This window comes from Gobio gobio (genome assembly GCF_949357685.1).
Source record: "Gobio gobio genome assembly, chromosome: 1".
In the NCBI taxonomy this organism is placed as follows: Eukaryota; Metazoa; Chordata; class Actinopteri; order Cypriniformes; family Gobionidae; genus Gobio; species Gobio gobio.
In genome coordinates this window covers 68750-91500 of record NC_137097.1, presented here as the reverse complement: position 1 = coordinate 91500, position 22751 = coordinate 68750, and the positions used below count along the sequence as shown (strand labels likewise).

General features: G+C 44.7%; 1 pseudogene across 1 annotated transcript in view; it reads right to left on the bottom strand.

The window, feature by feature from the left end:
* Positions 1–22751, bottom strand: part of LOC307135917 (neoverrucotoxin subunit beta-like) — a 53764-nt pseudogene that overhangs the window by 6085 nt on the left and 24928 nt on the right. The window contains exons 3-4 of the transcript in view: positions 19155–19293; positions 18646–18874 (exon numbers count right to left, since the gene is read on the bottom strand). The product of the transcript in view is annotated as a neoverrucotoxin subunit beta-like (transcript). The remainder of the gene's footprint in view (positions 1–18645; positions 18875–19154; positions 19294–22751) is intronic.

Below are 22751 nucleotides of genomic sequence, written 5' to 3'. Positions count from 1 at the left end.
AAAACTACAGTTAGCAAATATGTATATTTATTTTTATTTGCTGCTATATTTAATTAATTGGTCAAATGGTGTTTTGTGGTGTGGGCAGAGGCCTGGAAGTTTCAACCTGGAGAGCAGTGCAGATTTGTACTCTTTAAAACCAATTATTGTTTGATATTTAGTTTGCTTTATAGTTTATTATATTTGTATCCAGAATTACAGTTTGAATGTAAAAATACACCTACACTGTAAAACAGAAAATTAAAGTAAAATATCTTAATTTAAATAAGGAAAAATCTGTAAACTAACAGTGTTTTCTCTAAAACTTTTAATGTAAATTTCTGTGAAGTTTTTGAACTTTATTTGACTTAAGATATTTTACTTTAATTTTACGTTTTTTGTTTGGCAGCCGTAGCTGCCAGTCATTTGACCGTTTTTTTAGGTTTTTATTTTTACAGTGTAAATATAAAACGTCTCGGTTTCGTATGGTAACCCTCGTTCCCTGAAGGAGGGAACGGAGACGTACGTCGGACGTACCGACGAATTGGGATCACTTCAGAGAGCCCCTATCAGCTTCGAGATATAGAGAACAGACCAATGGGCCATTGGCGTGCGAGATTTGCATCTCGCGCTCCGCCCCGCGCCGCGGGTATAAACAGGAAGCGAGAGCGAATGCACGCTGTTTTTCACTGAGGAGCCGAACTTAGTGGCTCAACCTGCAGTGATGGTACAGCAACTGTGGCGACGGGACGTACGTCTCCGTTCCCTCCTTCAGGGAACGTGGGTTACCATACATAACTGAGACGTTCCATTTCAGTCGGTCACGTTCAACGTACGTCAGACGTACCGACGAATTGGGATCCCTTTGGAAAACGCCATAGTTACTACCACTTCCAGCGCCCAGCGATGAGCCCCACAGACCCCAATCTGATGCGGGCGGGGAAATTCACGCACGGACAGTCAAAGCTGCTCTTCCGCAAGACCCACTCAGCTGACTGTATTGGATAATGCTGGGAAAGCGTGCCCGGGAGGGCCGCTGCGGAAGCCACATCATGCCCAGAGGGAGTTACCATGTGGAGAATACACGTATGGGCTGGCCGTGGGCAGCACAACATACGGAAGTCCCAGGGGTGGCCCCGGCCAATTAGAGGAGGGGGACAACACGTACCTGAGACGGCAGAGAGAACTCTGCCAAGAGAAAGACACGGGCTCGCTGTAGGGAGCCGTACCGTGGAAGAATACACATATGGGACTGCCGTGGGGGTCACAACATATGGAACCCAGCCTAACACAAGTTCCACCAATGCCTACGAGTGTTAGACCTGGCGTCGAACGCTACGCCACGTCCGACTGCCGTGGGTTGCGGAGGACTCAACAGGGTTCGCCGTTCTGGGGAAGTCGACTGGAGCAAAATAAGCACACGCATCCGTCTACCATAGGGGAGGGAATGGCGCAGCAAGCCGACACTGGAACGGGCACTTCGGTGTTACTGACTATGGGAAGTGAGCACATAGGAAGATACCGGCTCTACACGAAGGCTATAGAACCTAGCGAACGTATTAGGTGTCGCCCAGCCCGCAGCTCTACAAATATCTGTCAGCGAGGCGCCACGAGCCAGCACCCAGGAAGAGACGAAAAACCCCTAGTGGAGTGGGCTCTTAACCCGAGCGGGCAGGGCACGTCTTGGGATTCAAACGCCAAGACGATGGCATCCACTATCCAGTGGGCCATCCTATGTTTGGAGACAGCCTTTCCCTTCTGCTGTTCTCCGTAACAGACGAAGAGCTGCTCTGAGGTCCTGAAGCTTTGCGTTCTGTCCACGTAAGTCCGGACAGCACGGACGGGACAGAGAAAAGCTAGGGCTGGGTCTGCCTCCTCCGAAGGCAGCGCTTGCAGGCTCACCACCTGGTCCCGGAAGGGAGTAGTGGGAACCTTGGGCACATATCCAGGCCGGGGTCTCATGATCACATGAGAGTTACCAGGCCCGAAATCCAGGCACGATTCGTCAACCGAAAATGCCTGCAGGTCCCCTACCCTCTTGATGGAGGCCAACGCAGTCAGGAGTACTGCCTTTAACGACAAGATTTTCAACTCAGCTGACTGCAAAGGCTCAAAGGGCGCTCTCTGTAGTGCAGTCAGCACCAGAGTTAAGTCCCAAGAGGGTACAGAGGGAGGGCGAGGCGGATTTAGTCTCCTCGCCCCCCTCAGGAACCTGACAATCAGATCGTGCTTACCTAGAGATTTTCCATCTACTAGCTCATGATTAGCGGCGATAGCGGCAACATAGACTTTAAGGGTGGAGGGAGACAGCCTTCGCTCCAACCCATCTTGTAGAAAGGAAAGCACAGACCTGATCGAACATCTTCGGGGGTCTTCTCGGCGAGAAGAGCACCAATCGACGAACAGGTTCCACTTCAACGCATAGAGGCGCCTCGTAGAGGGGGCTCTAGCGGAAGTGATGGTGTCAACTACCGTTTACGGTAGGTCACCAAGAACCTCCGAGTCCCGTCCAGGGACCAGACATGGAGTTTCCAGAGGTCTGGACGCGGGTGCCAAAGGGTGCCCCGTCTCTGAGTCAGGAGGTCCTTCCTCAGAGGAATGGGCCTAGGAGGTGCTGTCGCGAGGAGCACTAGTTCCGGGAACCATTTCCGGTTGGGCCAATACAGAGCGACCAACAGGACCTGCTCCTCATCCTCCCTGACGTTGCACAGTGTCTGTGCAAGAAGGCTCACTGGCGCATATATGCGTAGGCCCCGGGGCCAGCTGTGTGCCAGAGCATCCGAGCCGAAGGTCCCCTCGGTCAGGAAATAAAACCACTGGCAATGGGTAGTGTCCGGGGCGGCAAACAGGTCTACCTGTGCTGACCCGAAGCGACTCCAAACCAGCTGGACCACCTGGGGATGGAGTCTCCACTCTCCTGGGAGCACTGGCTGTCGTGAGAGCTCGTCGGCTGCACGATTGAGCAGGCCCGGAATGTGAATGGCACGAAGCGACCTCAGATGCTTCTGACTCCATAAGAGGAGATGGCGGGCGAGTTGCGACATGCGACGGGAGCGTAAACCACCCTGTTTGTTGACGTACGCAACGGCCGATATGTTGTTCCTACGGACCAGAACGTGCTTGCCTCTGAGCGGAACTTTGAAGCGGCCCAGTGCAAGACGAACTGCTAACAACTCGAGGCAATTGATATGCCATTGCAGTTGAGGCTCCGTCCACAGACCCGAAACTGCAAGCCCGTTGTACGTGGCACCCCAGCCGGTGGATGAGGCATCCGTGGAGACTAATGACAGAACGCCTGGACACTTGTTCTAGGGGAATTCCCGCCCGTAGAAACAAAGGGTCCGACCAGGGGCTGAAGGTTTGGCGGCCCCTTGGAGTCACTTAGACGTGGAGGGATCCGCTGTGCCACGCCCATCTCAGGACTCGGTCGTGTAGCCAGCATTGAAGCAGTCTCCTATGAAGCAATCCCAACGGCTTTACTGCGGCTGCGGATGCCATATGCCCCAGTAGCCTCTGAAAGTGAAGAAGTACAATGAAGTACGGGCTGTAGAACCCGGACCTCATATAGGGATCGTGGCCGTCAGGACAGGAAACAACCGCATCCAGAAACGCACGAGTGGAATGACGTCTTGAAAAAGACGCAGTGTCACACCCGTGTTGCTCTTTTATGAGGAAACGCTCTTTCAACAGTGTTGAAGCACCCGGGGGAAGACTGCGACAGCACACAGGCGGTAAGTGTAGTCCTGTGTTTGCACTCACTGAAACAAACGCCCTCACCAAACCAACAGTTGTAGATATTCCGCATATATTTTTCCGCTTATATTTTTTGTGAACGTATATGTTCAGACAGGGTGTTTATTTTGTACTGTTTTTATAAAAAATATTTTATTAAGAGACTCTTTTCATGCAGTGGTTTTAAGGCCCTGACACACCATTCTGATGGTTTGACCCAGACCCAGGCAACGTGAACCAACCCCACAGTCGGCTTTTGTCATTGCTAGTGTTTCAGGGCCTTAAGAATGTATTTTTCTGTACAAAAAGCATGTTTGCTGTAGATAATTCTCAATCCTGAAGTCCTCCCCTGCCCCCCCCCCCCCCCCCCCTCCCTCTGAGAACAGCCGGCACTAGTGTCAGTCATTAACATATGAAAGGTCTTCTTCACACCTAACAGTCTTCAGTCCTAGCACACGCAGCAGTGTTTCAGCTGTATATGTCCGTGAAATTTCACGGATTCCTGTATACGTCCGTATATGTGAGGTTTCCGGGTTTTTTCTGGAAATATACTGTTCCGTGTTACTCTGATCCGCTTTTTCCCACATACATCCGGTAAACATCAAATTACACAGGAGTATACCATGCCCGGATATTGACGGATTTCAGTGTTTTCATGCAGTGCAAAAGACAACGATACGACACAAGACTGCAAACAAGAGGAGACTATAAAGGGTAAATAATCAGGAGGGAACAGTTGGGGTTAATTAAACAATAATTAGATAACAAGAGGGATGGGATCTAGACAGATACCAGAGCCATGGCCCAAAATAACAATGTGCTACACGAGACAGGACAGACATGTGACACGGTAAGTATTCTTTTCACAGGTCAAGATTCAAGTAATGTTCTATTGGAGGGCTTTAGGAACCTGCAGGCAGACAGATTTTATAGACTGGTTAAATGGTAAAAATGGACTGCATTTTATATAGCACTTTTAACAGACCAATGGCTATCCAAAGCGCTTTACACATAGCCTCACATTCACCCATTCACACACCGACGGCGGTGTCTGCCATGCAAGGCCCATCCAGCTCATCGGGAGCAGCTGGGGTTAGGTGTCTTGCTCATGGACACCTCCACACTTGGTCAGGTGGAACCGGGGATCAAACCACCAACCTTCCGGTTTGTAGACAACCTACATGAACCACTGAGCCACTGCCGCCCAAAGGAAGATGGCTGTTATGACTGTTTGGTGGATCGCAGTGAGTGCCAAAGACTGAGAGTAATCAGATTGACTTTGAAGGGACAATTTTTGCTGCATCAAAGTTTGATCTAAAGTTTATATACGTAATGAATTTCATTGCATGTGTAGTTAACCTGTTAATGGACTAAAAGTATCCTACTGATCAATTTCACATCTAAGGGTCAATGTTCCAGCATGCAATGGTCAAAGTTAATTTACTGAACTTACGTTATCAGTTATCAAAGTAACTTGATGGATGTTAAATGTGAATAGCATATTTGGTAAACTGCAAATGTAAGAGAAAATGTCCAAATCTGACACAGGTGCAAGGGAGGCCGATAGGCCGGCTGATAGACATTGTGCAGAAACTCAAAGTGAGAGTGCACGCTGTAAAATACATTTTGTCTTTATTTTAAACGTTGTCATGTAAGTGTGTTTCCAGTAGGGGTCATCAAAATTCCAGAAATATACATGTATACAAAAATGAAATAAAAATAAAATAGTTTACTCATACGATGTGCCGACTGTTAGTAAGAGCCTCAGCATTTAATAAAAACGGACTTTAATGGGTTAACTATTTTATATGTTCTTCAATATGTTTCATGCGGTTTCATGGGTCAAATGGATGTCTATCCGAGTCCATAAATCTACGGGCAGCATGTGACCTGAAGCTGGTCTCTAATAGGTTTCTTAAAGAATCTCCTCCGGACGCAGGTCGCTGCGTCCCTGGCGAATCAGAATTTGATACATGTTATTTTATCCAATCTGATTGGTTCTCGTCACCGGTCATTCAACTTTATGCTCTTGGCCACTAAAGTGAGAGTGCGCGTGTGACACGTCACTCCGACTCCGCCAAACCTTGCTAGGATTATCACTTTTGTAGAGATGGCAGCAGTTAAACCAAATTCTGTAATTGATTAACAAAAAAAACCTTTCACAAGACGTTCGCTGGAAGACAAAAAGGATAAAGGATCTCGGACCGCACCAACCCGATTTACAAATCCAGCAGCAGCAGGCCAGTGACAGAGGAGCTGCACTTGGAGCTTCACACGCTTGTTATGAGAAACGTAGGTGACTGGCTGGATGTCATGTTAGCAGTGCCCTTTATTGCTTTCCCTGTCTTTTATTTCAAAGTGTCGGTACTGAAGTTTTGTGGACAACAATGGGGGTAAGAGACCTCAAACATCTGACTGAAAAATGCAAACGTCATGACACTACTGAGATGACTGACTTTAATCAGAGAGTCATTGAGAAATTTTCTGGCCAGAAAGAAAGGAGAGCAAAATTGATGTTCAAGTAGTCAACATGCTAGTCTGTTGTTGCTGTTTTCTTTTGTTTTTCCTTTCCTCATTCAATTATATGTGGGAAATGAATGTGTAAAGAGATAAATGGTAAATGGACTGCATTTATATAGCGCTTTTAACAGACCTATGGCCATCCAAAGCGCTTTACATTTTTGCCTCACATTCACCCATTCACACACTCATTCACACACCGACGGCGGTGTCAGCCATGCAAGGCGCCATCCAGCTCGTCGGGAGCAGCTGGGGTTAGGTGTCAACCATGTCCAGTCTCGACGAAAACATATATTGTACAAGCTGAGGTGAATGACGGTTGATGTTGCACATGTCTTGTCTGGGCTTTTAGCCAATATCTAGTGATGATCTAATCAGACAATCTAACAAACGTAAGAAAACTGAAGGGGAGAAAGAAAATCACAGTGTGCACCTGCATGCTTAAAGAAACACTCCACTTTTTTTGAAAATAGGCTCAATGAGTTAAACAGTTGAGTTTTACCATTTTTGGCCCCACTTTATTTTAGGTGGCCTTAAGTACTATGTACTTACATCAAAAAAGAAGTACAATGTACTTACTGTGTTCAAATTGTATTGCAAAACACTTTTTCTGATATTGAGGTTGGATATGGGTAGGGTTAGGGACAGGTGTAGTGGTATGGGTAAGTTTAAGGGTAAAGTTAAGGACAGGTGTGGTGGTATGGGTAAGTTTAAGGGTAGAGTTAGGGACAGGTGTGGTGGTATGGGTAAGTTTAAGGGTAGGGTTAGGGACAGGTGTGGTGGTATGAGTAAGTTTAAGGGTAAAGTTAGGGACAGGTGTGGTGGTATGGGTAAGTTTAAGGGTAGGGTTAGGGACAGGTGTGGTGGTATGGGTAAGTTTAAGGGTAGAGTTAGGGACAGGTGTGGTGGTATGGGTCAGTTTAAGGGTAAAGTTAGGGACAGGTGTGGTGGTATGGGTAAGTTTAAGGGTAGAGTTAGGGACAGGTGTGGTGGTATGGGTAAGTTTAAGCGTAGAGTTAGGGACAGGTGTGGTGGTATGGGTAAGTTTAAGCGTAGAGTTAGGAACAGGTGTGCTGGTATGGGTAAGTTTCTCTGGTGAGACACTGGTGAATTTTTAAAACTTATATGTAATATAAGCAATAGGCTAGAAGAAATGTCAATCCTTGAACCGGACGATAACATATTGCAGTTTCCGGTAACACCAGAGAAACAGCCCCCCTCACCAGACATGTTATCCCGCTCTACAGCATCCCCGCCTCTGAGCTTCACAGAGAAAATGGATTTTGTTTATACTGGAAACAGACAATCATACTCGATCACTGCGAGCCCCCAGATATCAACCAAAGAGCGTCGAGCCCCACAACCACCAAAGACTGTGGGCCCAGCTCGCTCTGCCCCTCCTCCTGTGAGATTTCTTCGGTCACAACGCCAGGGCACACACCCTCCTCCATCTGCACCAAAAACAACTGATACCAGCTCTCAGTGACGTGTTCTGGGTCCTCGCAACGTCAACAGCAATCTTATCAAATGTTTACAAAACATGCGTGAATCCAGTGTGCCTCTATCTTTCTCTATTTCTGTTCTGTTACGTGATAGAAAGTCCAAGGCTTTCTCAGGCCGTATGGCAAACCCATCTAATCTGCTGCCTGTTAATTGTCAAACTAAGATTACTATGGGGGAAAAAATTAAAATTAATACTGTTAAGTTAGCACTCTTAAACATCCGTTCACTTAAAAACAAATCATTTCTAGTCAACGACTTAATATCCACAAACAACCTAGATTTTTTGCTGCTAAATGAAACGTGGCTAGAAGACAGCTGCAGTGCAACAGTCCTCAATGAAACAGCCCCTCCTAACTTTACTTTTATGAGTGTCTGCAGACCAGTCAGAAGGGGCGGGGGGGTCGCAGCACTATTTAAAGATGTCTATCAATGTAAGCAAGTATCGTTTGGTGACTATTTGTCTCTAGAATATCTGGGCATTGTGCTAAAAGGTGCTCCACGCATCCTGCTTATCATTATTTATAGGCCTCCGAAATATTCTCCGGCCTTCATTGATGACTTTACAGAGCTGTTATCAGCAATCTCATCTGAGAATGACTGTTTTGCTATTGCTGGGGATTTTAACATTCACATTGACAATGCTGAATCCAGTACAACAAAAGATCTCATGACTGTTCTTAACACTTTTGATTTGACACAACATGTTCACGGACCCACACATGATCGTGGACACACTCTAGATTTACTTATCAGTAAGGGGCTAAACATTTCATCAATAGTTATTAAGGATGTGGCAATGTCTGATCATTTCTGTATTTTCTTTGATATATCAATCTCTCCTGCCATTGAAACCAGATCTGTCTCTATCAAAAAGAGATGCTTAAATGAGAACACTAGTGTGCTGTTTATGAAGGCTATATCTCTAACACCAAGCATATCTGCAGACTCTGTTGATTTTCTCCTTGACTCTTTTAACTCAAAAGTTAAGGGTGTAATTGATGATATTGCTCCTGTAAAAGCCAGGAAAAAGAGTGGCAAACAAAAAGCACCTTGGAGAAACTCAACAGAAGTGCAATTAATGAAAAGACAATGCAGGAAATCGGAACGCATGTGGCGAAAGACAAAACTTGTAGTCCATTATAAGATCTATAAAGACAGTCTTCGTGCTTTCAATGTGGAACTAGGCAAAGCTAGACAGACCTTCTTTTCAAATATTATAAACAGAAACATAAACAACACGCGCACTCTTTTTGCTACTGTAGAGAGACTAACAAACCCCCCGAGTCACATTCCCAGTGAAATGCTCTCAGACAGCAAATGCAGTGAGTTTGCTTCCTTCTTCTCCGAGAAAATCATTAATATCAGAAATGCGATCAGCACATCGTTTAGTTGCTCTGAGGTGAATCAGATCAGACCACAGCCTCAGAAAGTTACTATGACTGATTTCGAAGCAATTGATGGTAAAATTTTAGAAGAAACAGTACAGCACCTTAAAACATCAACCTGCGCCCTTGACACACTCCCCACTTCTTTTTTCAAAAGTGTGTTTAACTGTTTAGAAGCAGATCTCCTAGAAGTGGTAAACGCCTCACTTCTTTCTGGGACTTTTCCAAACTCCCTTAAAACCGCAGTAGTTAAGCCTCTCCTGAAAAAGAGAAATCTGGATAACTCCATATTGAGCAACTACAGACCAATCTCAAATCTCCCCTTCATAGGCAAGATCATTGAAAAAGTTGTTTTCAGTCAGCTGAACAAATTCTTAAGCTCAAACGGATACTTTGACAATTTTCAATCTGGTTTCCGACCGCATCACAGCACAGAGACGGCGCTCATAAAGATTATAAATGATATTCGCCTCAATACAGATACAGGCAAAACATCAATTCTGGTACTACTGGACCTCAGTGCTGCATTCGACACTGTTGACCACAAAATACTTCTTGACAGGCTAGAAAATTGGGTTGGGCTTTCTGGAATGGTCCTCAAATGGTTCAGGTCATACTTAGAAGGGAGAGGTTATTATGTGAGTATAGGTGACCATAAGTCTGAGTGGACATCCATGACATGCGGAGTCCCACAAGGGTCAATTCTTGCACCACTCCTATTCAACCTGTACATGCTGCCACTCAGCCAAATAATGAAAAATAACAAAATGGCTTACCACAGCTATGCTGACGACACCCAGATCTACTTAGCCCTATCACCTAATGACTACAGCCCCATTGACTCTCTATGTAAATGCATTGATGAAGTTAACAGTTGGATGTGCCAAAACTTTCTTCAGTTAAACAAAGACAAAACTGAAATTACTACATTTGGAAACAAAGATGAAATTCTGAAGGTGAATGCATATCTTGAGGCTAAAGGCCTGAAATCAAAAAATCAAGTCAGGAATCTTGGTGTGATTTTGGAGTCAGACCTGAGTTTCAATAGTCATGTCAAAGCAATAACTAAATCCGCTTACTATCATCTCAAAAATATATCAAGAATTAGATGCTTTGTTTCCAGGCAAGACTTAGAGAAACTCGTTCATGCTTTTATTACCAGTAGGGTGGACTATTGTAATGGTCTTCTCACCGGCCTTCCCAAAAAGACCATTAGACAGCTGCAGCTCATACAGAACGCTGCTGCCAGGATCCTGAGCCGAACCAGAAAATATGACCATATCACACCAGTCCTCAGATCTTTACACTGGCTTCCAGTTACATTTAGGATCGATTTTAAAGTGCTATTACTTGTATATAAATCACTCAATGACCTAGGACCTCAATACATTGCAGATATGCTGATTAAATACAAACCCAACAGATCACTCAGATCATCAGGATCAAGTCAATTAGAAATACCAAGGGTTCACTCAAAGCAAGGAGAGTCTGCTTTTAGCTATTATGCCAGCCGTAGCTGGAACCAGCTTCCTGAACAGATCAGATGTGCTCCAACAGTAGCCACTTTCAAATCCAGACTCAAAACACATTTGTTCAGCTGTGCATTTACTGAATGAGCTGTGCCACTGTATGTGCTTTGTCCGAACTGCTTGCATTTTAATTTATATGCTTAAATTTAACCCTGTTTTTATTTTTATTTTTAATTATACTCTTTATTTTTATCTTTCAATATTTTCTTTATTTTTTATTTCTTTAAATTCCTATTATAACTGTAATATTTTTATTTCATTTCTGTGTAAAGCACTTTGAATTGCCACTGTGTATGAAATGTGCTATACAAATAAACTTGCCTTGCCTTGCCTTGCCTTGCCTTGCCTTGCCTAAGTTTAAGGGTAAAGTTAGGGACAGGTGTGGTGGTATGGGTAAGTTTAAGGGTAGAGTTAGGGACAGGTTTGGTGGTATGGGTAAGTTTAAGCGTAGAGTTAGGAACAGGTGTGCTGGTATGGGTAAGTTTAAGGGTAAAGTTAGGGACAGGTGTGGTGGTGAGGGTAAGTTTAAGAGTAGGGTTAGGGACAGGTGTGGTGGTATGGGTAAGTTTAAGGGTAGAGTTAGGGACAGGTGTGGTGGTGTGGGTAAGTTTAAGTGTAGAGTTAGGGACAGGTGTGGTGGTGAGGGTAAGTTTAAGGGTAGGGTTAGGGACAGGTGTGGTGGTATGGGTAAGTTTAAGGGTAAAGTTAGGCACAGGTGTGGTGGTGTGGGTAAGTTTAAGGGTAGGGTTAGGGACAGGTGTGGTGGTGTGGGTAAGTTTAAGGGTAGAGTTAGGGACAGGTGTGGTGGTATGGGTAAGTTTAAGCGTAGAGTTAGGAACAGGTGTGCTGGTATGGGTAAGTTTAAGGGTAAAGTTAGGGACAGGTGTGGTGGTATGGGTAAGTTTAAGGGTAGAGTTAGGGACAGGTGTGGTGGTATGGGTAAGTTTAAGCGTAGAGTTAGGGACAGGTGTGGTGGTATGGGTAAGTTTAAGCGTAGAGTTAGGAACAGGTGTGCTGGTATGGGTAAGTTTAAGGGTAAAGTTAGGGACAGGTGTGGTGGTATGGGTAAGTTTAAGGGTAGAGTTAGGGACAGGTTTGGTGGTATGGGTAAGTTTAAGGGTAAAGTTAGGGACAGGTGTGGTGGTATGGGTAAGTTTAAGGGTAAAGTTAGGGACAGGTGTGGTGGTGTGGGTAAGTTTAAGGGTAGAGTTAGGGACAGGTGTGGTGGTATGGGTAAGTTTAAGGGTAGAGTTAGGGACAGGTGTGGTGGTATGGGTAAGTTTAAGGGTAAAGTTAGGGACAGGTGTGGTGGTATGGGTAAGTTTAAAGCTACACTGTGTAACTTTTTTAGTCTATTCTTAGCTAAAAACACTTAGTTCTTTCAAAAATATATGTGCTCATTAATGTATATTTACTTCTTTCAAGTAATAAAGTATTCTCGTAAGTTTATAATATGCCATTGAAAATACATAAGGTAATGGGATCTAACGATGGTCGCCATGTTGCCCCTCCATCTTGAAAGTACATTAGCCAAAGAGGGACATACCCGTAAATTCAAGCTTCGCTTTTCGCGTTTTAACCGGTTTTAACTCGATGGCACTGTACAAAATTCTCTGCCTCGCGCATGTGCGCGTCAACTTGTTCAGACTTGTCTGGTGCATGTGCAGAGAGTTTTCATCTCAGCAGCGTCCAGTAACAGAGTTATATGGAGTTTTCCTGGCTTGTTTATTCCTCAAAAGTCTGTTTTTCCTTGTGTGGTATTTCTGTGCGTTAATAACTCCGTAAGTAATAATAGTTATTGTCATTGTAGATGTGTTTCAGAGTGTGTCATCGCGTAATTCAGTTGATGTCACCTCATAAGTATTTTTGTGTCAACATACAATAGCGTAATGCTCACCTATTTGAATAATCATTCAGTTATTTTGTTATCAACAATGTTTATTCCTTTATAGAAAATATTTGCTTGTAATGTATGTTGATGGAAATATGTATCAGGTCTGATCGGCATATTAACAATTGTTATACAGAGCGCACTGCAGTGCTAACGTTAAAGCGCCGCACACACTTTTGTAACCGGACACCGCTTGTTAGCAGCGGCAGCTCCACTCCTTTTAATGCAGCTGCCTTTAGCGCCTATATATGGTACAATAAGCTCTGGTTTACGGTTACATTATACAAATGTAACTTATAAGTATAGTTATACAGTTCTTAACTGTGTATGTATATTTACCATCCTTATTTGTTCTCTCACAGAAACCACATTTATGTACATATCCACGCAAACCTGTTTATGCCTTGTAATTGGATGACTGAATAAACATTACTATCATCAAAGTTCACTCTGGATTAGCTGCAGTTCTTTCTAGCCGAATAATTAGGCCAGTTGAGTTCCAACCATCCCACTGTGCACAGAATATCCCACAGGCACCGTGTCGAATGTGGACGAGGTCGAACTGGAAGCCATGTTAATCTTGGACTAAATCGGCCACCGTAGGAGTTGAAACGAAATCGGAATTGAGAGGAACAGAAACTAAAATTCACTGGATGGTCATATACCTTTTCACCACTAGATGGGGGAAAATATCACACAGTGTAGCTTTAAGGGTAAAGTTAGGGACAGGTGTGGTGGTATGGGTAAGTTTAAGGGTAAAGTTAGGGACAGGAGTGGTGGTATGGGTAATTTTAAGGGTAGGGTTAGGGACAGGTGTGGTGGTATGGGTGAGTTTAAGGGTAAAGTTAGGGACAGGTGTGGTGGTATGGGTAAGTTTAAGGGTAAAGTTAGGGACAGGTGTGGTGGTGTGGGTAAGTTTAAGGGTAGGGTTAGGGACAGGTGTGGTGGTATGGGTCAGTTTAAGGGTAGGGTTAGGGACAGGTGTGGTGGTGTGGGTAAGTTTAAGGGTAAAGTTAGGGACAGGTGTGGTGGTGTGGGTAAGTTTAAGGGTAGGGTTAGGGACAGGTGTGGTGGTGTGGGTAAGTTTAAGGGTAAAGTTAGGGACAGGTGTGGTGGTGTGGGTAAGTTTCAGGGTAGGGTTAGGGACAGGTGTGGTGGTATGGGTCAGTTTAAGGGTAGGGTTAGGGACAGGTGTGGTGGTGTGGGTAAGTTTAAGGGTAAAGTTAGGGACAGGTGTGGTGGTATGGGTAAGTTTAAGGGTAGAGTTAGGGACAGGTGTGGTGGTGTGGGTAAGTTTAAGGGTAGAGTTAGGGACAGGTGTGGTGGTATGGGTAAGTTTAAGAGAGTTTTTGCACAGTTTATGGAGTTAATATTTGGTAAATATCCTTGAACATTCTTTCTAGCATTTGTGTATGAACAATTTATTGCAGTTGATCCTTCAAGTCTTAATTTTCTTGATTAAGTGTTGGAGTGACTATAAAAGCATTTTTGTTTGTTCATCCATAGTTTGAGTCATAATTTGTTAAATATCCTCCAACGTTCTCAAAACTCAATCTCGCCTAGGGCAACCAAAGAGCTAGAGCCGGCCCTGCCCCTAACCCACCTTTCAGTCTAGAATGGCCGGGGAATGACCTTAACACACATATACACAAGCATTCCTCTTTATTTAGCCTTTAATTAAACTATCCCAGAAATGACATATATGATGATTTCTTAAGTATATGCATGCTCCCTATATTTCTCATGTTTGCGTGATGTAAGAGCCATCTTAAATGCTCAAAGTGGCTCTGTGTAGAAGATGCACTGCTTTTAGTCAAGTCAAGTCAAGTCAACTTTATTTATATAGCGCTTTTAACAATGTAGATTGTTTCAAAGCAGCTTTACAGTGTTAAACAGGAAAATAATGCAGCATAATTTCATTCAGCTGTATAGCCATTCTGGAAAAAACACTGATGTCATCAGTTCATTTCAATTATCATACAGTGACAGTGTGGGCTTTAGATCAATAATTAGATCAGTAATTTAGTTTAAATGGTTAATTTAGTTTATTAATTAGATTTATTTCGATGTTTAGTTGAAAAAAATTAGTGAAAATGTTTTAAAAAAAAGTTTTTTTACCCATTTAAGCCAGGGCATGTTTGATATCTAAAGGTTCCTCTTTCTTTGTCTTAGTCAATGGTGCAAAGTATATGATTATGAGATGTACCGTTAGTATGTTTAGTCCTTTTAGAGTGAAAATATACCAATTCTGGCTTCCAGCAAGAACATTCCATCGAGTAATAAAGTCCGAACAAAGAAACTCTCTCCCGCCTGAAATTCACACCAACGATTGGTCATATCAGGGAAGATGGGCGTAGGTTAATGGACTTTAAAAGACAGAAACACAAGCACATCTTTACTCAGTCAACTTGCAAGGACTCAGACGAGACAAATTTTCTTTTCCTCCCATCAGATCAGTGCCCAGCCAAGCTTTTTCCACATGGCACTGTAAAACAACTTAAAATACTCCGTCATTGTTGGCCTCACAGACATGAACAAAGCTTATGTCTTTACAAAGCTTAAAGTGTCTACTTTTATTTGTGTAGACTCACAATAAAAACTAAATGTTGTGCTTTTCGCTAAATAAAGAAAAGAAACAGGATGTGCATTCTCCCGTCGGTCTCCCTGTGAAGTCCACTCTGAAATTCGTCTGAAAATTAGCTCAGAACTCAGAGAAAACTTGCCACACAGACACGACAGATATCTCTTTTATAAAGCTTTGAATGTCTACTTTTAGATCAAGTCATTTATATAAAAAAACAAATATTATCTGTTTATGTAATCCATATGAAAACAGCTGAATCCGTTGCATCATGCTAGCAACATGATAATCGTGATTACTATTCACCTTGACAAAACTTCGGCGCGCTACTCCTCCGTGAAATAACCCTTTAAGACTTGGCTTGATTTCTCTTTCTGTATTTTTTCTGCATTACTATGATGGCGAGAGTGGCACTGGGTTCTTGGCATGGAAAATCAAAACTATACAGAGAGGCCTGGCTAAAGATGACGCGCATAATTTGAAGGTACAGAACGAAATTGAAATCACCTGCTTTTTTTCCATAGCTCATTATGCCATCTTTCACAGCAGTTTTGTTGCTACTGGGTTGTCTTTAAAGGATTAGTTCACCCCAAAATGAAAATATCCTGATAATTTACTCACCCCAATGCCATCCATAGCTGTCAGAGTCATACCAGCTGTTTAGTGCCCAATCTCAGGAACTCACCTTCAGGGTGGCCTGGTGAGGCCTACCACCTGAAAACTAGCTGCCAACAAGTCTTCTTTTCACCTGGTACCTAGATACATTGCCAACAGCAGTGTACTCAGCAGCTGAAATTAAATAAACCCTTTAAGCACGGGGAGTACAACTTTGCCACCCTGCCCTGTCCTGTCATTTGTGTACTTGGCTTTAGCTCATGGCAATACTCTGGCATACTTCAACATGAAATTTCCGCTCGACCCGAGCCATAATGGTTTCCTTACCAACCGGCATTACTCTTCTTACCCCAGAATGCAGAAAAGGGGTGGGCCTTGGCCGAACGACTCTCATCATGAGAGGAGGCTGACATTAGGGATGATAGTTAAAACCCACATTCACGTAGTGAAGGGCCAGAGGCGACAATGCCTCAGCCAAGCGCCTCCGTCATTCCTAGTATAGCCTAGGCCAGCTACCGAGGCGGCCCTGGTGAGGGCCAGCCTACAAGCATAGATCTATCTGAAGCTCGAGCGTCAGTCTCTAGGAAACATACTCTGGAAGAGACAAGGCCTGGTGTGCCTGCAACACCGCCATTCAACCGCGAAGTTGTCTTAGCGATGACCGCCCAGAGAACAGATAGTTCGGAAATGTCTTGTCTATGGGAGGCATCGACACATACCCATACTCATCCATCCCCACAAAACAGCGAAACTAGCCCGATGATGTCAGTGGATGCGGGCAGAATATGGGCTCTTCCATGCCCCCTTGATTTCAGTTGTTTCACTTTGTTGGATGAAGCTCTCCGAGCCCTTACTCCTCAAGGCCTATCTGAACAATCCAGAGGTTCCTCCTCTACAGTCTGAGAGGTTTATACCCCTCTCCAGATGATCGGCGAGCTCCATCTGGGACCCTTATGATGCTTGTCGCCGCTCTGCCTCAGCACGAGCGGGACCCGAGCCACGAGGTCCAGATGCCGACCCCTCTTCCCTCGAGAAGAGAGCCAGACGAGAGCGGAGCATTCTTAAGGAAAAACGCTCATGTGCTCTTCTCCCAGACACATAACGCACAACTCGTGTGTGTCACCCGGCGACAGAAATCTTGGGCACGGGTCTGCACACTTCTGAAAGCGTTCCACCTTCTGAGTGTGTTTCATTCTCTTTACCTTGATTCTTTAGCGCTCTTACAGACAGACGTAAATATGAATGTTGTGTTTGCAAGGCGCACTTATATACTTCCTGGTCGCACGTTGAAGACATCATGGGCTTTTGCGGGTCAATAGGATTACCGTGATTCGATAGTGATTTCAGACAGCTGTCACGCTGAGGCGTTATCCCCACAGTTTCTTAGAACGCAGTCCGAGTTCGGAACTGTATTTAATCTAATTCCCATTTAATTCACAGTCCGGAGGAAAGACTAAGACGTAAACTTATTACCTGATATACTAAAACAGAAATACATCATTATGAAAACTATAGATGATTTTTCATAACACTTAATTTGAAACGTAATCTTCATTTCCAGCAGGTGTGTGTTATTGAGACTTGAAATATAACATATGTTTCTGTTAAATATGTTTCATTATAAATATGGTATTTATCTGTAAGCTTGAACTCAATATATTGTAGTAACCTGGCCCTTTAAGTCCTCCAGCTATCTCTACTGTTCTTGTCACTAATTGGTTGCGCAGTTACGCACCTTTTAGTATAGAGCGTGAGGTTACGGGACTACGTTAGTTGTTGATTTTCAGAGGTATCTCGCATGCTCATCGCACGTCGGAAAACTGCCGTTCTGTGCCGGAGCAAGAGCACCTATCAGCTGTATCGACTGATATAAAGTCTGTGTTCATGAATGCCACACTGTTGGCGAGTGTGCTGTGAACTGTAACTTACATCTGTGTCAGAAGAAGTTCAGTAGAGGTTGTGAAAGTATCTCCTTGTCGTGGCTCATTCCACCCACGTTTCCATGTGCATTAATCCAAGACAATATGATATTTCCATCTGAATCTAACCATGTCATGTCAGCGAATGGAAAAGTCATCCGTCTTTTTATTATCATGTTAATTATTGTGTCTTCAGCCCAAATACCATACGTTACATATTCTTGTGTTATTGAACAACTGTGGCTTTAATGACCTAGAGCATTACAATCATTAAAGAGTCATAACACACTCAGTTTCTGCCTATCTTGTGTTTCCAGTGAATGTGATCAAACAGTCGAGGAGAAGAAGGTTTTTATTATTTCCAAGCTTGAGATCTCTGTGACTTACAGTCTCTGACGCCCAGACGCGTTTACAGCAGAAAAACAATAATAGACAAAACAGCACAAACACAATAATGTTCTTCAACCCCTAAAACACACCTGGATTACAATATGTGCAACAAATCACAATTACACACACATGAATTATAAACCATTTGATCAAACTAAATGAAGCTGATCATCAACACAAACAGAGCTGGAGAAAAGCACAGATACACACCGTCACACACACTGATCTCACTGTCTATATGAGGGTTTATTACACACACACACACACACACACACACACACACACACACACACACACACACACACACACACACACACACACACACACACACACACACACAAGTTCAGCTGTAGTATTAATGTAATGAAGAGACTATAACACTCACTGTCATTGATTTATCATGAGCTCAAAGCATTATGGGTAGAATCTCTCATCAGTCTATCCTGATTCATCAAATCAGTTTCACTGATGATCCAGAAGACCAAACCCCAATCCCAGGATAGAGCGGCTCAGTGAATGTGGTGTGGATGAGGCTCATTGTGTCTCCAGAGACGCTGTAGAAGGACAGAGTTCCTGCATTGTGATCCACATACACTCCTACTCTATTACAGCTAGAGCTGATGGGCTTTGCAGGGAGAGCAGTCTCTATGTTGTTGTGTGTGAATGAGTAACTGGAGGAAGAGCAGAACAAACTCCAGGACTGATTATTACCTCCAAACCGACACTCATGACCCTGTCCCTTCCTGCTGATGCTCTGATATGACACTGATATAGACACACAATCCCCACTGCACTCAATCTCCCAGTAAGAGCGTCCACTCACACTCTCACTACACAACACCACAGCATAATAATCAAATCTGTCAGAATGACCAGGATACGACTGATCTATGCCAGCGCCAGTAATCTCTCTGTTCCCCTCAGACACACGGAGCTGTTTATGTGCTATGTTGTTATCCAGAGTCAGCCGAAGTTAGTCTGATGAAGAGAAACACATCAGAATGAGGGATTATGAATATGATCTTTTAATGTATCTGAACTCTTCATGTTCAATATATCATCAGTGTCTCAGTTCAGTTTAATCATCATTCACATGATCAACTCTAAAACTCTTCTGTCATGTTTTCTTTCCCCTTCTCCAGGAAGAACATGAACACACTCATGAACACACTCATGAGTTTCTCTGCTTGTGTTCTCAGTGACTTACAGTGTAGGAAGTCGTCTCTGGTCTTGGGATTGGGATCAGGGTCTGTGGAAATCAACAGACATGAAGAGTGTGATTATCATGACTAGAGAAAATGATCCTGCATCCATTGCTAACACATCCTCAAACACAGAAGATATTTAGAGAAATGTTCCTGCTGTTTCCAGAGGCCAAATCCTGACACGAGCACTACTGAGGGTTTGATACTATTGACATGTCACCATATTTGATTTGGCTTCTGTAGATCATCAACTGATCACAGATTGGACTGGAGAGGGAATAGGACTCAGATTTCACTTTGTCCATCATAAAGTAACCGGATCGCTTCATAACACTTGACGATTGAACATTTTGAATCCATTCGCGTGTCCACGGCGAATTGGACGCGCGTAGAAATCGAGCGTTGAAAGCGAGAGATGCGCGTAGAAATCGCGTTCAAGGCGCTCCAGGAGAAATATGTCATAAAACACCACATCTGCCTCTTTTCATTTTCATTAAAAAATATATTAACCATTAATAGCCACACAAATGTGGTTCTAATGTGCGCACTACCTGAATTATCTTCACTGCATGTGTATTTAAATATCCTAAAAAAAAATCAAGTTATGAAACACTTGGGGTTACTTGACTGTAACCCTGTTCCCTGATAAAGCGGAACGAGATGCTGCATAAGCTTATGCAAATGGGAATGTCTTTGACATAACCAGCTGTGAAAATAGATTGAAAACACGTCAATGAAATTGACCCGGAGGTATTTATAGCCTCGGCCGGTGACGTCATAGGCGCACCTGCTGCACGAGGCTATAAATAGATGAGCTTCAGCTGGAGCAAACCAGATCTTCTTTGTTTGAAGACCAGTCCTGAAGCATCATCAGCACTAGCAATGCAGCATCTCGTTCCGCTTTATCAGGGAACAGGGTTACAGTCAAGTAACCCCAAGTGTTCCCTTTCAAAAGCTACACTCAATGCTGCATAAGCTTATGCAAATGGGAACGAGAATACCCACGCCGCCGTGCTTGATGGTGCCTGGACCCCTTACGGTTGTGTAGGTGTGCACAAGAACGCAAGAAGCCTCAGGCATTAGCCTGTGATGTCGACTCAAGGACATGAGAGCCCAGAGTGGCATGAGCATCCAAGCTATAAAGTCTTAAGAATGTGTGCGGAGAGGACCAACCTGCCGCATCACAAACACTTTGTAAGGGAGCACCCCTTGCTAACACAGTAGAAGAGGCGACTCCCCTGGTGGAGTGAGCCCTTAATCCTATAGGCGAAGCTTGACCGCGCACCTCATAGGCAAGAGCAGTAGCATCCCTGACTCAATGTGACATTGTTTGATGGTGGCAGAACCTCTGTTACGGCCCCCATGGCAAACAAACAGTTGCTCTGACTTACGCCACTGGCTAGTGCGGTGGACGTAGGCCTGAAGAGCATGGACTGGACACAGTCTATGAAGTTTCTCCTGATCCGGCGTTGTGAACGGCAGAGGACAGAAGGTTTCAAGAGTGACAGGATGTACAGTCGACAAAGGAACCTTAGGCAGGTAGTCAGGGTGGGGATGCAAAATCACTTTCACCAAACCTGGGGCAAAGTCTAAGCAGGATGGCGATATTGACAGAGCCTGCATGTCCCCAATTCTTTTCAGAGAAGTTATAGCCATAAGAAAAACCATCTTTAGAGTCAGAAGTTCGTCATACGCTGATTCTAGAGGTTCAAAGGGGGTCTCAACCAGACCCTCGAGGGCTAAAACTAAGTCCCATGAAGGGATCTTGGCTCTTAATGGAGGCCACAACTGCCTGGCACAACAAAGTGAGCAGGCAGAAGATGCCTCCCAAGCGGCACCCCATCCACCAGGGCATGGCAAGCCAAAAGGGCGGCCACATAAACCCTGAGAGTGGAGGGGCAAGCTAATGTTTCAAAGGGGGTCTCAACCAGACCCTCGAAGACTAAAGCTAAGTCCCATGAACGGATCTTGGTTCGAACAGGTGGCTTCAACCGCCTACCCCACGAATGAAGCGAGCGAGTAGAGGATGTCTCCCGAGCGGCACCCCATCCACCAAGGCGTGGCAAGCCGAAAGAGCGGCCACATGAACCCTGAGAGTGGAGGGTGACTGAATCTACATTGTGTCGTACACCACCTTTCAAAGACACCCCATTTATTAGCATAAACTTCCGAGTGGAGGAAGCTCTAGCACTTAGGATGGTCTCACTAACTGCAGGCGAAAGCCCCGTGTCCCTCAGTTGGTGCCCTTCAGGGGCCAAACATGAAGGTTCCACAGGTCGGGCCTGGAATGGAATATCGTGCCCTCTGCCTGAGACAGAAGGTCCCTCCTCGCCGGAATCGCCCAAGGCGAGCCGTTGAGGAGAGACACTATCTCCGAGAACCAAACCCTGTTCGACCAACGCAGCGCTATCGATAAGAAGCAAGACCCTTGTTGGCGAACCCCGGCTAGAACTCCCAGGAGCAGAGCGACTGGAAGGAGGGCATACAGACACATTTTGGGCCATGTATGAACCATCACATCCAGACCCAGCGGGGCTGGGTGACAGAGAGAAGCAGGGACATTGCGCTGTCTGAGAAGAGGCAAAGAGGTCCACTCCCTGTGGTCAGCTCTGTAAAATCTGATCCAGATCTGCTTGAGTACTTCTGGGTGGAGTTTCCACCCCCCCATCTGTAACTCTGTCTGGACAGTAAATCTGCTCCCACATTCAACCGCCCTTGAATGTACACTGCTCGAGTGACAGGAACTTGTTCTGAGCCCAGAGAAAAATCTGTCTCGCTATTCTGATAGCGTGAGCACAGACCCCCCTGGTGATTATATATGAGATATTTAGCTGTACTGTACACCCGCACTAGGACATGACAGCCCCTCAATTGGGGGAGAAAGTATTTCAGGGCCAGAAATACAGCCGTCAACTCGAGGCAGTTGATGTGCCAACTGAGTTGATGACCCTCCCATTCCCGTTGGGCTGGATGACCACTTAAGGCCGCACCCCAGCCCGTCAGGGAAGCGTCCGTCGTTAGCAACTTGCGACGACAAGGTACGCCTAGAGTGGGACCCAAGGCAAAAACCGGGGTCTGAACCACATAGTTAGTGTACGAAGCCACATGGCGCGCCACTTTATTTGCCTGAGGATTGGCCCTAAGTCCTCTGGTTTTGAGCCATAACTGAAACGGTCTTATGTGCAACAACCCCAAAGGGAAACCCGTGGATGCTGATGCCATTAGACCTAACACTCTGGTGCTGATGATCAGTAAGATCTTGGTCTAGCCTGACTTTGCTCAGGGAATACTGAATGGTCTTGATTCAAGCGGGAAACCATTGTGCCCACCTTGTGACCAAAAACCGAACAAACCCTAGATAAGTCGTTCTCTGGGCAGGAGAAAGAACACTTTTCTTGGTGTTGAGTCTCAACCCTAGAGAAACTAGATGAGCCAACACACTGTGTTGAAGCACCATCTCATGTGATTGTGCTAATTTTAGCAATCGCCTTTGTAATTCAAA